We start from the raw sequence: 17,780 nt of genomic DNA, 5'->3' as shown, positions 1-17,780 counted from the left end.
AGGTCCCTTTGTGTACACAGCAATTCATCAATATCCCATTATTGTATCTCCTAACAGCGTGTCCACTGTGGTAAACTGACCAAGTCGATTAAACAAAGAGATGTGGTTTCATTTGGAACTATAATTATCTCAATGAGAGAGCATTCTGAATAAATGGAACCCTCTATTTACATAATGCTGTAAAGCTGGAGTTCCGACACAGGCAGACTTGACACATGCCATTCTCTGCCGGAACTCTCCTGTTTGCCCTTCAAAGGGTTTCACTGGAACCTGTGGTCCAGGTTTTCACCCGGACAGAGACGTTTTCCCACCGCGACAAAAATACTGCACGTCATCGGAAATACGAAGGCCCATTTTCGGGAGGCTGGGTTTGGAGGCCAACCAGGTTTCGAGCGTGTTGTCATGATCAAAATGAATGGTAGAGCAGGCTTGAAGGGCCTTTAGCCCCAAGAGCTATATCTAATTTCTTCCTGAAATCCGACAACGTTTTGGCCTCAACTACTGACTGGGGTAGTGAATTTCATACATTCACCATCCTCTGGGTGAAGAAATCTCTCCTCACCTCAGTTCTAAAAGGTTTACCCCTTATCTTCAAACTATGACCCCTAGTTCTGGATGCCCCCACCATTGGGAACATTCTTTCTGAATCTACCCTGTCTAACTCTGTTAGAATTTTATAAGTTTCTATGAGATCCCCTCTCACTCTTCCAAACTCCAGTAAATATAATCCTAACTGACTTAATCTCTCCTCATATGACAGACCAATCATCCCAGGAACCAACCTGGTAAACCTTCACTGTACTTCCTCTCTAGCAAGGACATCCTTCCTCTGATAAGGACCCCAAAACTACACACAATACTCCAGGTCTGGCCTCACCAACGCCCTATACAATTGCAGCAAAACATCCCTATTCCAATACCCAAATCCTCTCACTTTGAAGGCCAACATACCATTTGCCTTCTTTACTGCCTGCTGTACCTGCGCACTTACTTTCAGCGACTGATGCACAAGGACAGCAAGAGCTCATTGACTATCCACCTCTCCCAATTTACACCCATTCAACTAATAATCTGTTTTCCTATTATTGCTACCAAAGTGGATAACCTCACATTTATTCACGTGATACTGCATCTCCCATGTATATGCCCACACAGTCAGCCTGTCCAAATCACGCTGAAGCATTTCTGCATCCTGCTCACAGCTCACCCTCCCACCCAACTTTGTATCATCTGCAAACTTGGAGGTAAACATTCAGTTCCCTCTTCCAAATCATGAATATATAATGTAAACAGTTGGGGTCCTATCGCAGATCCCTGCAGCACCCCACTAGTCACTGACTGCCAATCAGAAAAATACCCATTTATGCCAACTCTTTACTTCCTATCTGCTAACCAGCTTTCTATCCATCTCAAGATATTACCTGCAATCCCATGTACTTTAACTTTGCATAGTAGTCTATTATGTTATGAGGATAGGGCCTGGGTGGGATTGTTGTTGGTGCAGGCTGGATGGGCCAAATGGCCTCCTTCTGCACTGTAGGGATTCTATGATTCTAAGTTCCAATTGTGCTCCACCTGAGGGAACATGGAGGATGGAGATAGTGTCCTCTCACACAGAGGCTATAGAAGCCTGTCGTAGTGAGCATGATGTGGAGGTGCCAGCGTTGGACTGGGGTAAACACAGTAATAAGTTTAACAACACCAGGTTTAAGTCCAACAGGTTTATTTGGTAGCAAAAGCCACAAGCTTTCGGAGCCTTAAGCTCCTTCTTCAGGTGAGTGGGAATTCTGTTCACAAACAGGGCATATAAAGACACAAACTCAATTTACACAATAATGGTTGGAATGCGAATACTTACAGCGAATCAAGTCTTAAAGGTACAAACAATGTGAGCGGAGAGAGCATTAAGACAGGTTAAAAGGAGGATCACAACAGACACCTCCAGACGCTGAAAGATGCCCTCATAAGAACAGGATATGGCGCTCGACTCATCGATCGACAGTTCCGACGCGCCACAGTGAAAAACCACACCGACCTCCTCAGAAGACAAACACGGGACACGGTGGACAGAGTACCCTTCGTCGTCCAGTACTTCCCCGGAGCGGAGAAGTTATGGCATCTCCTCCGGAGCCTTCAACATGTCATTGATGAAGAAGAACATCTCACCAAGGCCATCCCCACACCCCCACTTCTTGCCTTCAAATAACCGCACAACCTCAAACAGACCATTGTCCGCAGCAAACTATCCAGCCTTCAGGAGAACAGTGACCACGACACCACACAACCCTGCCACAGCAACCTCTGCAAGACGTGTCGGATCATCGACAAAAATGCCATCATCTCACATGAGAACACCATCCACCAGGTACACGGTACATACTCTTGCAACTCGGCCAACGTTGTCGACCTGATACGCTGCAGGAAAGGATGTCCCGAGGCATGGTACATTGGGGAAACCATGCAGACGCTGCGACAACGGATGAATGAACACCGCTCGACAATCACCAGGCAAGACTGTTCTCTTCCTGTTGGGGAGCACTTCAGCGGTCATGGGCATTCGGCCTCTGATATTCGGGTAAGCGTTCTCCAAGGCGGCCTTCGCGACACACGACGGCGCAGAGTCGCTGAGCAGAAACTGATAGCCAAGTTCCGCACACATGAGGACGGCCTCAACCGGGATATTGGGTTCATGTCACACTATCTGTAATCCCCACAGCTTGCCTGGACTTGCAGAGTCTCACTGGCTGTCCTGTCTGGAGACAATACACATCTCTTTAACCTGTCTTAATGCTCTCTCCACTCACATTGTTTGTACCTTTAAGACTTGATTAGCTGTAATTATTCACACTCTAACCATTATTCATGTAAATTGAGTTTGTGTCTTTATATGCCCTGTTTGTGAACAAAATTCCCACTCACCTGAAGAAGGAGCTTAAGGCTCCGAAAGCTTGTGGCTTTTGCTACCAAATAAACCTGTTGGACTTTAACCTGGTGTTGTTAAACTTCTTATAGTGAGTAGCCAGAGCCAAAAGGGAGTCCAAAGTTCAGGACAACCAGATTCTGGTCTGTGGGGAGGATGTATAGATTGAGGACATCATACCTCCACATGAAGGAAAACCAGTGTTGGAGAAGACTCAATTTGAGCCATGATATTGTTGCAAGGTGCAGCATCAACTGAAGTTGCAGTGAGAACAAGCCGAGTTTATCCAACCTCTCCTCATAGCTAATACCCTCCAGACCATCCAAACTAACATGCCTCAATAAGATCAATTCTGCTCTCCATGTTGATAAGTTCAAAGTTTCTCCAAACTGCCCTCATAATTCAGAATCCTGATACTGGGGTCAGCCTCACCATTCTGCTCTGCACCATCCCCAGTGTCTCCTGATCCCTTGACTACCATAACCGAACATCGTATTCAAGGTTTGGCCTCACCATAGCACTTTAAAGTTGAACCATGTCCTCTTCAGACTTAGGTTCAATGGCTTTGACTATAAAGCTCAATATTCTGTTTGTTAATTGCTGTTTTGCAGTTGTTCAGCATGTTTATTTAGCATTGGATCGACTCAGGTTCCCAGACCTCTTATAGTTATACCCTTAACTAATTCAACACCATGAGGATAGAGCTTGGGTGGGATTGTTATCAGTACAGGCTTGAAGGGCTGAATGGCTTCCTCCTGCATTGTACAAATTCTATGATTCCATTAAAGTAGGCAAATGTACATTTCAGAGGGCAAAGTCGCACAATAAGGGGAGTGCTCATTTAAGATGGTTTTGAGGAAGAATTTCTTCTGTCAAAGTGTGGTAAGTCATTCATGAGACCATAAAAAAAGGAACAAGAGTAGGCCATTCAGCCCACTGAGCCTGCTTCGTTAATGATGAGATCACGGAGGGGATTGTCCGATCCCCACCACCACTGCAAGCGAGATGGAAAATTTGGCACTCAGCCAAATCTCCATTCACTGCAGCGGGACTGGAGAATCTCAGCCACGGACAAGGTCAGAGAATTCCAGCCCATGGCTTATTTATCATTCACTAAGTCCACTTTTCTGCTTTCTCTCTGTAACCCTTAATTCTCCTGCTGACTAAAAACCTATCGATCTCAGCCTTGAAAGTGTTCGAGGACTCGGCCTCCAACTCTTCCTGGGGTAAAGAATTCCAAAGACTTACCACAAATTGAGAGAAGAAATTCTTCCTCAAATCTGTCTTAAATAAGCGCTCTCCTTATTGTGAGACTATGCCCTAGGCCCATCAAGCCTGCACTGATAACAATCCCACCCAAACTCTATCCTCATGGTGTTGAATTAGTACATTTGCCTACATGTAGAATTCCTACAATGCAGGAGGAAGACCTTCGGCCCATTAAGTCTGCACTGACAACAATCCCACCCTTGCCCTATCTCCATATTCACTCTGCTAATCTCCCTGACACTAAGGGAGAAGTTCGCATGGCCAATCCACCGAATCCACATGTCTTTTGGACTGTGGGAGGAAACCGGAGCACCAGGAGGAAACTCACGCAGACACGGGGAGAATGTGAAAACTCTGAAATCCAACCCAGGATCCTGACGCTGTGAAGCAGCAGTGCTAACCATTGTGGAATCGAACCCCGGTCCCTGGCGCTATGAGGCAGCAGTGCTTATCACTGTGCCATCATGCTGATAAAATGGGTGGCGTTTTGTAGAGGGGAATGTTGGAACCCTGAATGCTTCGACACATAAAATGTTATGTTGCCTTTGGGAACCATGCTGAAAATTCTTCATGAGGACTATGTGCTTCCCCTTCTCCCGCCATTGATGAAGAAACCATAAAGGCCCCCGTTGAACTGTAGATCAAGACCTGGGTGTCAGACATTATTAAAAAGGGGTGACTGCCACTCCCGCCCTTGCGAGCAGCCTTGACTTGTCTCCAGCTCCCACTGTCAGTCACACGTCAGCTGTAAACCACCACACAACCTGCCATTGTAACCGCCTAAGTAATCGCATTTAACAGGCCAGATATTTGTGGTTAACCAAAAGATTTGTTCATTTTGCACTAATCTCAAACCTCTGAGACTGGGCGTTGTCACCGCAGCTCTGCAGGAGGTAGGACTAGCATGCTTTACGTATACCTCACTGAGAAATTGCCTTGACTCAAGACGGTTGCTTAATGAAGATGAGCTCCACGCAAATTGGCTCCCACGTTTTCCTACATTACAACAGTGACAACACTTCAAAAGTACTTCACTGGCTGCAAGCTCTTAAGGTATTGAATAAATGGAAGGCCTTTCCTTTCTTACCGCAAGCTCTCTCGGACTGAAAACACAACACATTTTTAAAAAAGAATATGGTCCAGGTTCACAATTAAGTCATTTTATTTGACAATTACTTTGCCTCCCCATTTGAACCAAAGTCACCTCTCATGTCGATAACCAGCCCTAACTAATGAAACCTCCATGCGTACTGTGTCAATCTGTATGAACTTCTCCAGCAGTCCCGATTCAGCTGTCAGTGCTGTTTAGCTACTTACTGCTGAAAAGCATTTACTTCAGCTGAACCGTGTAACAGATTTTAAATGCTTCATGTAGGTGCCATATTCCCTACATACTGTACAAGGATCAAAAGGATGTTTTTCAACACTTTGGATAAAGGAATAGCAGCTAAGTGCCTGTGTTGAGAAACTGTGCCTGGAGAATAGCTTCGTCTGAAATATATAATTACCTGCTACAAATCCTTTAAAACCAGTTGCCTAATAAGACTTCCTCTGGCGAGTGAAAAGGCCAGGTGCAAAATAATTGTCCTGCAGGTATGTCCCACTCCAATCTGCTGGAAGTTCAATAAAAGCCACTTAGCTCCAGCCCTGACACCAGCGAGGAGTTTCTACTCAACATGAAACTTTTTTAAATCTTTCCTTTTGCTTTTGTTGAATGCAAGAGGAGCTTTCTTTGCTTAAAATCTTTAAAAAGCCCCAAAATATTGCTTCTAAAATACTTCCTTGTCTGACACATTTTTTTCTTCAAGACCGCGAGAAATTGAACATTGCTGAAAAGGGATGCGTGTCGCTGGAGCTTTTCATCTCGCACTCATCAAGACAAACACAAGAATGTCAAATTTAGACCATAAGACCATAACATGAAGGAGCAGAATTAGGCCATTTGGCCCATCGTGTCTGCTCCATCATTCAATCATGGCTGATAAGTTTCTCAACCCCATTCTCCCGCCTTTTCCCCGTAACCTTTGATCCCCTGACCAATCAAGAACCTATCTATCTCTGTCTTAAATATAATCAATGACCTGGCCTCCACAGCCTTGTGTGGCAATGAATTCCATAGATTTGCCACCCTCTGACTGGAGAAATTCCCCCTCATTTCGGTTCTAAAGGGCCATCTCTTTACTCTGAGGCTATGCCCTTGGATCCTACTCTCTCCTACTCATGGAAACATCTTCTCCATGTTCAATCTATCCAGGCCTTTCAGTATTCTGTAGGTTTCAATTTGTTTCCCCCTCATCCTTCTAAACTCCATCGAGTACAGACCCAGAGTCCTCAAACACTCCTCATCCATCAAGCTGTTCATTCCTGGGATCATTCTTGTGAACCTCCTCTGTATCAGGGCCAGCTCATCCTTCCTTAGATACGGGGCCCAAAATTGCTCACAATACTTCAAATATGGTCTGACCAGAGCCTTATAAAGACTCAGCAGTATATCCCTGCTTTTGTATTCTAGTCCTCTCGAAATCAGTGCTAACATTGCATTTCAAACAATCACAACAATTTATATTGCAGGAATCATAGAATCCCTGCAGTGCAGAAGGAGGCCATTCAGACCAATCAACCTGCACCAACACCAATCCCACCCAGGCCCTATCCTCGTAACTCAATGTATTTACCCTAGCTGATCCCCCTGACACTAAAGGGTAATTTAACATGGCCAATCAACCTGACCCGCACATCTTTGGAGTGTTGGAGGAAACCGGAGCTCCTGGAGGAAACCCACGCAGACACGGGGAGAATGTGCAAACTCCACACAGACAGTCACCCAAGACCAGAATTGAACCCGGTACCTCGTGCTGTGAGGCATCAGTGCTAACCATTGTGCTGCCGTGCCACCCAGGTGAGAAGGGCGATGATTGGGTGACAAGTAGACTCTGATTGACTGAGGCGTGGCCATGGAAAAATAAACAACTGGAAACAATAGGTTCCCCAGGCTCCCTGTTAAACCAAAACACGCACAAGACTTGAGCTTATTCCTCTTGCTTGCAAAGAATGGATGCCTGCTTTTGTGCCATGTCTCGCAAGTGTAAATGTTACAAGCTCAACTCATCATCTTAAATTGGTTGGCAATGTAGCTATTAGCACACCCGGGAATATTCAGCGATTGCAGCTTGCTGGAGGTGAAGGAAGATCAATGAGCCTGCAAGCGCAGGCATGGAACCTCCATTTTGTCCCAACATCAGATTCCCGAAACCTGTGGGAAAATCCATTCCTGTAAGTCAGTTAATATTAATTCAGCTGTGCGTAAACTGCCAGACTCTATTATACAGTTTGAAACTATGAAGCAAAAAGTCTTGTATTATGCAACATTTTTCATAACCTCAGGACATCCTAAGTGCTTTGCAACCAGTGAACTACTTCAGAAGAGCAGTTGCCATTGCACTGTAAGAAACAATTTATTCACAACAATTCATAAAAACAGCATTGAATTGAAATGACCGGCCTACTTTTTTCAAGTGTTCTGTTCTCTCTGGAACAGTGCCGTGAGATAATTTATATCCGCTTGAGAGGGAAAATGGAGAGTTGTATGCATAGTTGGCACAGTGGTTAGCGCTGCTGCCTCACAGCGTCAGGGACCTGGGTTCGATTCCCAGCCTCGTGACTGTCTGTGTGGAGTTCGCACATTCTCCCCATGTCTGCGTGAGATTCCTCCAGGTGCTCCGGTTTCCTCCTCCCACAGTCCAAAAATGTGCGGATTAGGTTGATTGGTCATGATAAATTGCCCCTTAATGTCAGGGGGATCAGGAGGGTAAATATATGGGTTATGGGGATAGGATCTGGGTGGGATTGTTATCGGTGCAGGCTCGATTGGCTGAATGGCCTCCTTCTGCACTAAAGTTAAAGTTTATTTATTAGTCACAAGTAGGCTTACATTAACACTGCAACGAAGTTACTGTGAAAATCCCCTAGTCGCCACACTCCGGCGCCTGTTCGGGCACACTGAGGGAGAATTTAGCACGGCCAATGCACCTAACCAGCACGTCTTTCAGACTGTGGGAGGAAACGGGAGCACCCGGAGGAAACCCAGGCAAACACGGGGAGAACGTGCAGACTCCACACAGACAGTGACCCAAGCCGGGAATCGAACCCGGGTCCCTAGCGCTGTGAGGCAGCAGTGCTAACCATTGTGCCACCATGCACTGTACGGATTGTATGATTCTATAGATTAATGAGGACAGGACACGCACAGACTTCTGTAAGTCATGTCCTGCATGACCAACCTTAAATTCTAACCGAGGTAATAGCGGGTTTGGTTTGTGTGGATTTGCAAAATGTCGACGATTAGGCAGTGTTTCAGGAATAATGTCAAAGATGATGTCAAATGGAGTGAAGAGAACTGCAGCCAAATAACTCCAGAGGTGATTGATGGATCACAGAAAGCACAGGGTAAAGATATAGCAAGTGAATGGCTTGGAGCTACTCTTTTAAACTATCCACAATTTATTATTCACTTGTCTGGAATTAGGGAGTGAGGAAACATGATCAAAATTTGCGAATTACCAAATTGGAAGACAAATTATGACTAAGACTGTAATAGAAACCAGCAGGAGGACAATAGATCGGCTCGCAGAATTGGCAGATAGGAGGCAAATGCAGTTCAATATAAAAATGCGAAATGATATATTTTGCATTTTTTGCTTGGCTGAAAAGAGAGACATGTTGGGTGGGATTTAACAGCCTCGCTCATCCCGACACCGTAAAATCCCACCCGAGGTCAACCGACCTTCCCTATGTCTGCCCCTCGCCCGCTCCAATTCCCATGTTGGGCAGGGCTGACGCTATTCCCTCAACAAGGCAATAGGTATATTAATTTACTTAGGTGACATATATGCATGGACTGGTGCCTTGTGTAGGAGAAGAGGATTGAATGGATGGCTCTACAGAGAGCTAGCTGGAATAGATAGATGGGCTGAATGGCCTCCTATTGTGCACTAATGGCTCTATAGGCAGAATTTTATGGTTTCCTCAAGGTGAGTTCTCAGGCGGGGGAGAGCGTAAAATTGAATGGACAGGATTCCCCCTGGGAATCCACTCGCCTAATCGCAGAAACAGTTTCATGCTTGGGCAGGCGGGGAAATCCACCCATTCATCGAGTAAGGCCCTTAAGTGGTCACATAATGGTCTCACCCCACCCAGTCTCAATGTTTAGGCTGGCAGGAGCAGGGTGGGAAAGTGAACTGAAGGGCGCGATCTTACCGCCCGTTCACACCACAGACCCACTGCAGCGAGGTCGGAGGATCTGGCGGCCAGCCAAATCTCCGTTCACTGTGGCGGGATGGGAAAATCCCACCGGCACGAGCAGTGGTAAGATTACAGCCGAAAACTTTTCCCCATCTTATATGGGCTAAGGTTAGAAACAGGAAAGGAGAGGTCACCCTGTTGGGAGTTTTCTATAGGCCTCCGAAAAGTTCCAGAGATGTAGAGGAAAGGATTGCAAAGATGATTCTGGACAGGAGCGAAAGTCATGATGTGGAGGTGCCGGCGTTGGACTGGGGTAAACACAGTAAGAGTTTGAACAACACCAGGTTAAAGAGCGAAAGTAACAGGATAGTTGTTATGGGGGACTTTAACTTTACAAATATTGACTGGAAAAGCTATAGTTCGAGTACTTTAGAGGGGTCAGTTTTTGTGCAATGTGTGCGGGAGGGTTTTCTGACACAGTATGTAGATAGGCCAACAAGAGGCGAGGCCACATTGGATTTGGTACTGGGTAATGAACCAGACCAGGTGTTAGATTTGGAGGTAGGTGAGCACTTTGGTGACAGTGACCACAATTCAGTTATGTTTACTTTAGCGATGGAAAGGGATTGGTATATACCGAAGGGCAAGAGTTATAGCTGGGGGAAAGGAAATTATGATGCGATTAGGCGAGATTTAGGATGCATAGGTTGGGGAAGGAAACTGCAGGGGAAGGGCACAATTGAAATGTGGAGCTTGTTGAAGGAACAGCTACTGCGTGTCAAAGAACAAAGAACAAAGAACAATACAGCACAGGAACAGGCCCTTCGGCCCTCCAAGCCCGCGCCGCTCCCCGGTCCAGGATTGAATCCTGAATCCAGGATCCCCGCCCAATTTTCCAGCCTATCTACATACCAATATCCTATCCACCGAGCTGTCCCTCACAGCTACGATGCTTTGTTCATTACAACCTATTAACTCACCCCCACCCCCCCATTCCAGACCATGTGATCTCCAGGGAGAAGCGAAAACCCAGAGTGAAAAACCCCAGGGCCAATATGGGGAAAAAAAAAATCTGGGAAATTCCTCTCCGACCCCCTGAGGCGATCGAAACGAATCCAGGAGATCACAATGGCCCTGATCGGAAAATGCTTCCCAACCCTAGTCATTTCCACTTCCACGAACACCATATGAATTCCCTGCCCCCGATAAGTGTCCTTGATAAGTATGTACCTGTCAGGCAGGGAGGAAGTGGTCGAGCGAGGGAACCGTGGTTTACTAGAGAAGTTGAATCTCTTGTGAAGAGGAAGTAGGAGACATATGTAGAGATGAGACGTGAAGGCTCAGTTAGGGCGCTTGAGAGTTACAAGTTAGCCAGGAAGGACCTAAAGAGAGAGTTAAGAAGAGCCAGGAGGGGACATGAGAAGTGTTTGGCAGGTAGGATCAAGGAAAACCCTAAAGCTTTCTATAGGTATGTCAGGAATAAAAGAATGACTAGGGTAAGATTAGGGCCAGTCAAGGACAGTAGTGGGAACTTGTGCGTGGAGTCTAAAGAGATAGGAGAGGCGCTAAATGAATATTTTTCGTCAGTATTCACGCAGGAAAAAGACAATGTTGTCGAGGAGAATACTGAGATACAGGCTATTGGACTAGACGGGATTGAAGATAATAAGGAGGAGGTGTTAGCAATTCTGGAAAGTGTGAAAATAGATATGTCCCCTGGGCCGGATGGGATTTATCCTAGGATTCTCTGTGAGGCTAGGGAGGAGATTGCAGAGCCTTTGGCTTTGATCTTTATGTCACCATTGTCTCCAGGAATAGTGCCAGAAGACTGGAGGATAGCAAATGTTGTCCCCTTGTTCAAGAAGGGGAGTAGAGACAACCCTGGTAATTATAGACCAGTGAGCCTTACTTCTGTTGTGAGCAAAGTTTTGGAAAGGATTAGAAGAGATAGGATTTATAATCATCGCGAAAGGAATAATTTGATTCGGGATAGTCAACACGTTTTTGTGAAGGGCAGGTCGTGCCTCACAAACCTTATTGAGTTCTTTGAGAAGGTGGCCAAAGAGGTGGAGGAGGGTAAAGCGGTTGATATGGTGCATATGGATTTCAGTAAAGTGTTTGATAAGGTTCCCCACGGTAAGCTATTGCAGAAAATACGATCGCATGGGTTTGGGGGTGATTTAGCGGTTTGGATCAGGAATTGGCTAGCTGTAAGAAGACAGAGGGTGGTGGTTGATGGGAAATGTTCATCCTGGAGTTCAGTTACTAATGGTGTACCGCAAGGATCTGTTTTGGGGCCACTGCTGTTTGTCATTTTTATAAATGACCTGGATGAGGGCGTAGAAGGATGGGTTAGTAAATTTGCGGAAGTCACTAAAGTCGGTGGAGTTGTGGACAGTGCGGAAGGATGTTGCAGGTTACAGAGGGACATAGATAAGCTGCAGAGCTGGGCTGAGAGGTGGCAAATGAAGTTCAATGTGGAAAAGTGTGAGGTAATTCAATTTGGAAGGAGTTACAGGATTACAGAGTACTGGGCTAATGGTAAGATACTTGGTAGTGTGGATGAACAGAGAGATCTCGCTGTCCATGTCCATAGATCCCTGAAAGTTGGCACCCAGGTTGATAGGGTTGTTAAGAAGGCGTACGGAGTGTTCGCTTTTATTGGTAGAGGGATTGAGTTTCGGATCCAGGAGGTCATGTTGCAGCTGTACAAAACTCTGGTGTGCCCGCACTTGGAGTACTGCGTACAGTTCTGGTCACCGCATTATAGGAAGGATGTGGAAGCATTGGAAAGGGTGCAGAGGAGATTTACTAAGATGTTGCCTGGTATGGTGGGAAGGTCTTATGAGGAAAGGCTGAGGGACTTGAGGTTGTTTTCGTTGGAGAGAAGAAGGTTAAGAGGTGACTTAATAGAGGCATACAAGATGATCAGAGGATTAGATAGGGTGGATAGTGAGAGCCTTTTTCCTCGGATGGTGATAGCTAGCACGAGGGGACATAGCTTTAAATGAGGGGTGATAGATATAGGACAGATGTCAGAGGTAGATTCTTCACTCAGAGAGTAATAAGGGTGTGGAATGTCCTGCCTGCAGCAGTAGTGGACTCACCAACATTAAGGGCATTTAAATGGTCATTGGATAAACATATGGATGATATTGGAATAGGGTAGGTTAGCTGGGCTTTAGATTAGTTTCACTGGTCGGCGCAACATTGAGGGCCGAAGGGCCTGTACTGCGCTGTAATGTTCTATGTTCTATCTCGGGTGGAAAGTAGGGGGGGGTGCCTCACTCTGAAGGCCCTCTCGGATTTGGGGTGCCTTGCCCCCTACACCCCCAGGATAGTGGGTCTTCGGGACCACCTCCTCTTGTAGCCTAACTGCTGACGCTGTGATTGTCCTCCCTGCCCCAGTCAGACTGGCTGACAGCTCTCAGGGGCGGGACTTCATTGAAGAGGCCCAGGATGCCCCACCCACCGCTAATCAATGCTCTCGTGATGGCAGTGAGTGTCTGAAAGGCAACATTGACTCTTAGGACGATGAGCGCCGATTACTTGGGTTCATTAAAATCTTACCCGATGAATGAGTCCCCTTTGCCATTCTTTCTTTAAAGCTACCAAGTAAAAAAGAAACAATTACTTTGAATTAAGAGGGTATCCTGTTTGAGTGTTTTTGATTTGAATATAATTCTGAGCTACCCTGTTAAGTTAGGCAGCTACTGAAGCCAAATTACATCAAGCATCATTCTGGTCAGGTTGCCTTGATGCATGTCAACATCTTGCAATCTTACCTTCCTTTCTGCTGTAGCGTCTAATGAAGTGTTGCTGCAGTGCTGTGAAAATATATTGATTTGTTGAACAATTATTCACTCCCTGCCCCAGAATGTTTAAGTCCTGACCAACTATTGACTCCTCTGTCAATTGCATGCAATAAAAGTCCCACGTTTAGATTGTCCTTCCCGTCTGAAAGTATAGAATCCCGACAGTGCAGAAGGAGGCCATTCGGCTCATCGTCAACAATCCCACCCAGGCCCTACCTCTGTAACCCCGAGTATTTATTCTGCTGGTCCCCCTGACACGAATGGACAATTTGGCATGGACAATTTGGCATGGCCAATCACCATAACCTGCACAATTGTGGAATGTGGGAGGAAACCGGAGCACCCGGAGGAAACCCACGCAGACATGGAGAGAATGTGCAAACTCCACACAGACAGTCACCCGAGCTGGGAATCAAACCCGGGTCCCTGGCGCTGTGAGGCAGCAGTGCTAACCACTGTGCCACCGTGCTGCCTATTATCACACATGCAGAATGAAAGTCACCCTTGCACTTCATATTTCACAGATGGAATGTTTTTCACACTGAATAATTTGGGGAACAACCAAAACTCGCTGAGCAGAAGAGAAAATATGCTGCCATTTTCTTTCTGGGCTGTGGTAAATAACATGGCGTCTGCAGAATGGGAGGAGCTGGAGATTGAGGAGCAGCTGTCAATCTAAACAACAGCAATTAGCCTTTGAGGGAGTTCTTTTTATAGCAGTCTCCCTAAGGGAATGGTTGAGCAGTGGTTTTAAGAAGGCAGTCAGGTTAAACACGGGCCTTAAGCTGCTGCTTATCACAGCCATTATCCAGAGCTTGGAAAACCCCATGATGAACAGTCAGCTTGCTGATGGCGGTATGCAAATGGCTGTCTGTTTGCATATATTATGATGTGAACAAATACAAATTGTTCGATAAAGGCTCAAGATGCCACTCAGGAGATATTTGTTTCAGGAGGGAAATAATAAATAGATGATTATCTGCGCGAACTATTGAGATACATTTACCTTGTGTGCATTAACCACCAGAAATCATGAATAAGTCAGGAGGTAATTTGCAGATTAAGCTGTATTTCCCTTATCGCTATGTGCTATTCTATTCATGGAAGTGCATTTTGCATCCGTTAATAGCCAATATGGGGATCAAGAGATCAAGAGTCGCTCATTTTCTCAATTACTCATGAACTCTCTCTCCCAAAGGCTGTGGATGCCGGGTCTATGGAAATTGCCGAGCCGGAGGTCGATACATTTTTGCTCCATCGGCTAAAAGGTGCAGGGATGGAACTGAGACATTTATCAGCCAAGTTCTGACTGAATGGAGGAGTATGCTCGAGGGGCAGAATGGCTGACTGACTCGTATTCCGATATCTGGAACTGTGGAATTTGTGTTTGGTATCCTTCTGAACATTTCAGATGTCAGAAAATTAATGACTTTGTGTGTACGGAGGGTTGTTCACTTTGTTGGATGTTACATTCCACAAGACTCTTTCCATTTGGAATTCATGCGATCTCTTGGCACGGTAGCATAGTGGTTAGCACTGCTGCTTCACAGCTCCAGGGTCCCGGGTTCGATTCCCGGCTCGGGTCACTGTCTGTGTGGAGTTTGCACATTCTCCTCGTGTCTGCGTGGGTTTCCTCCGGGTGCTCCGGTTTCCTCCCACAGTCCAAAGATGTGCGGGTTAGGTTGATTGGCCAGGTTAAAAATTGCCCCTTAGAGTCCTGGGATGTGTAGGTTAGAGGGATTAGCGGGTAAATATGTGGGGGTAGGGCCTGGGTGGGATTGTGGTCGGTGCAGACTCGATGGGCCGAATGGCCTCCTTCTGCACTGTAGGGTTTCTATGATTCTTGAATCCATTTGGATTTGATTGTATGTCTCAGACTCCTGCATCATGATCCATCTCCAATGTCAAAGTACTTTTCCATCGAATCCCTACAGTGCAAAAGGAGGCCATTCGACCCATCGAGTCTGCACTAACCACAATCCCACCCAGGCCCTATCCCCATAACCCCAGATAACCCCCCTGACGCTAACGGAGAATTTAGCATGGTCAATCCATCTACCCCACACATCTTTGGACTGTGGGAGGAGACCAGAGCACCCTGAGGAAACCCACGCAGACACAGGGAGAACGTGCAAACTCCAAACAGACAGTGACCTGAAGCTGGAATTGAACCAGGGTCCCTGGCGCTGTGAGGCAGCAGTGCTAACCACTCTGCCACCCTGCCGTCCAGGCTTACATGGTGAACCTTATATTTGTTACGGTATTTTCAGCCGCATTTCATACAATTAGTCCCTGCATTTGCTGTCCTGCCTGGAGACAATACACATCTCTTTAACCTGTGCCTAATGCTCCCTCTACTCACATTGTCTGTATCTTTAGGACTTGATTAGCTGTAAAGATTCGCATTCTAATCAGTATTCTGTAACTTGATTTTGTCTCTCTGTGTGCCCTGTTTGTGAGCAGATTTCCACTCTGACGAAGGAGCAGGGCTCCGAAAGCTAATGGCATTTGCTACCAAATAAACCTGTTGGACTTTAACCTGGTGTTGTTAAAACTCTCACAATAAATCCTGGCCAGCCAGCGACCCATGAATGCATAAGAAATGGCAGTGCATTCCAGACCTCACTCGCTGCCTGAAAAAGTCTTTTTCATACCTTTTTTGCTTTTTACCGATTGTGTTAAATCTGTGCCCCCTTGTTCTCAATCCTTTCACAAGTGGAAACAATTTCTCCCTATCTACGCTGTCCATGGTTTTGAATACATTTGATTTTAAAAACCGGCAAAGAATGATTCAAAAATAATGAGGGAGGTAGTGGAGAGTTAGATACAGTTAGCTAGCTACATAAAACAGATAGGAAATGTTTCTGCAAGTATTTAAATAGGAAAAGAGCAACTCAAGTTAGTGTCGGTTTTCTGAAGAGAGAGTCGGGGGAATTGATAATGGAAAACAAGGTAATGGTGGAGTTGTTGCACAGGTATTTTCTATCTATCTTCACTACAGAAAATTTAGAAAACTTCCCAAATATACTTGAAAATCAAGAGGTGAAAGGGAGGGAAAAACTTAAAACAATCATCTTAATCAGGAAAAAGGTGCTGGGCAAACTATTGGATCTAAAGACTGGCTTGATTTGATTCATATTCACTAGTGGCTTTTGCTATCAAATAAACCTGTTGGACTTTAACCTGGTGTTGTGAGACTTCTCACATGTATAAGTATACAGTGAAAAGCATTGTTTCTTGCGCACTATACAAAGTATACCGTTCATAAAGAAGGAAATGAGAGAGTGCAGATTGTAGTAAGAACATAAGAACTAGGAGCAGGAGTAGGTCATCTGGCCCCTCGAGCCTGCTCCACCATTCAATAAGATCATGGCTGATCTTTTTGTGGACTCAGCTCCACTTACCCGCCCGCTCACCATAACCCTTAATTTCTCTGTTCAAAAATGTACCTATCCTTGCCTTAAAAACATTCAATGAGGTAGCCTCAACTGCTTCACTGGGCAGGGAATTCCACAGATTCACAACCCTTTGTGTGAAGACGTTCCTTCTCAGCTCAGTCCTAAATCTGCTTCCCCTTATTTTGAGGCTATGCCCCCTAGTTCTAGTTTCACCCACCAGTGGAAACAACTTCCCTGCTGTCGGGTTTTTCCGACAATTGAAATGGTTTCATGGTCATCAGTAGATTCTTAATTCCAGATATTTTTATTGAATTCAAATTCCACCAACTGCCATGGTGGGATTCGAACCCGGGTCCCCAGAACACTAGCTGAGTTTCTGGATTAATAGTCCAGTGATAATACCACAAGGCCATCACCTACAGATGTTTTGCAACAGTTGCGCAGGACTTTGGTGAGACCATATCTGGGGTTCTGTGTACAGTTTTGGTTCCTTATGAGTATGCTCAGGAGCGGAATATAGGCCAGACCGATACCATGTAGAGCAATATCCTTGCACCTGACGACCAGGTTCTTACTCGCAATAGAGAGGCAGTGCCATTCCCATATGCCCAGGTTTTGTTTTACCGTGGCTGTAGGCTCCTTCCAATTTATGACATATAATCTGGCCTCTCCAAACCATATCCGAACATTTTCAGGGAGTCTGACTTGACCATGAATGGGGCAATGGATCTGTCAGCTCAGTTCCCAAGGAACATGGGTGGGATTTTCCAGCCACGCTCATCCCAAAATTGGAAACTCCCGTCCGAGGTCAACAGACCTTTACATGGTCTGCCCCCCGCCCCTACAATTCCCGTGGTAGGGAGGACAGGAAAATTCCGCTGCATGAGCTTGCAATTGACTGATTTGCTTTGGTTCCTGAGGTCAGTTAGAACTTTCTGATCTTCTCGTGCAAGGAGCTGTCAATTACACTCAGGCAAATTCCAACATCCTGGGATGCACAGAAGCTTGGGCAGCTGCCACAACAGTCCAACAGGGATCTTTCCATGGTCGAAGGCCCTCGAGCCATAATATACTGAAAGGTTACAAACGATTCAGGCTGTATGCATTTGGGAATGTTTTCACCGCAAAGTCGCCGTA

Source organism: Mustelus asterias, chromosome 6 (genome assembly GCF_964213995.1).
Source record: "Mustelus asterias chromosome 6, sMusAst1.hap1.1, whole genome shotgun sequence".
Classification (NCBI taxonomy): Eukaryota; Metazoa; Chordata; class Chondrichthyes; order Carcharhiniformes; family Triakidae; genus Mustelus; species Mustelus asterias.
This window is presented reverse-complemented; position numbering follows the sequence as displayed.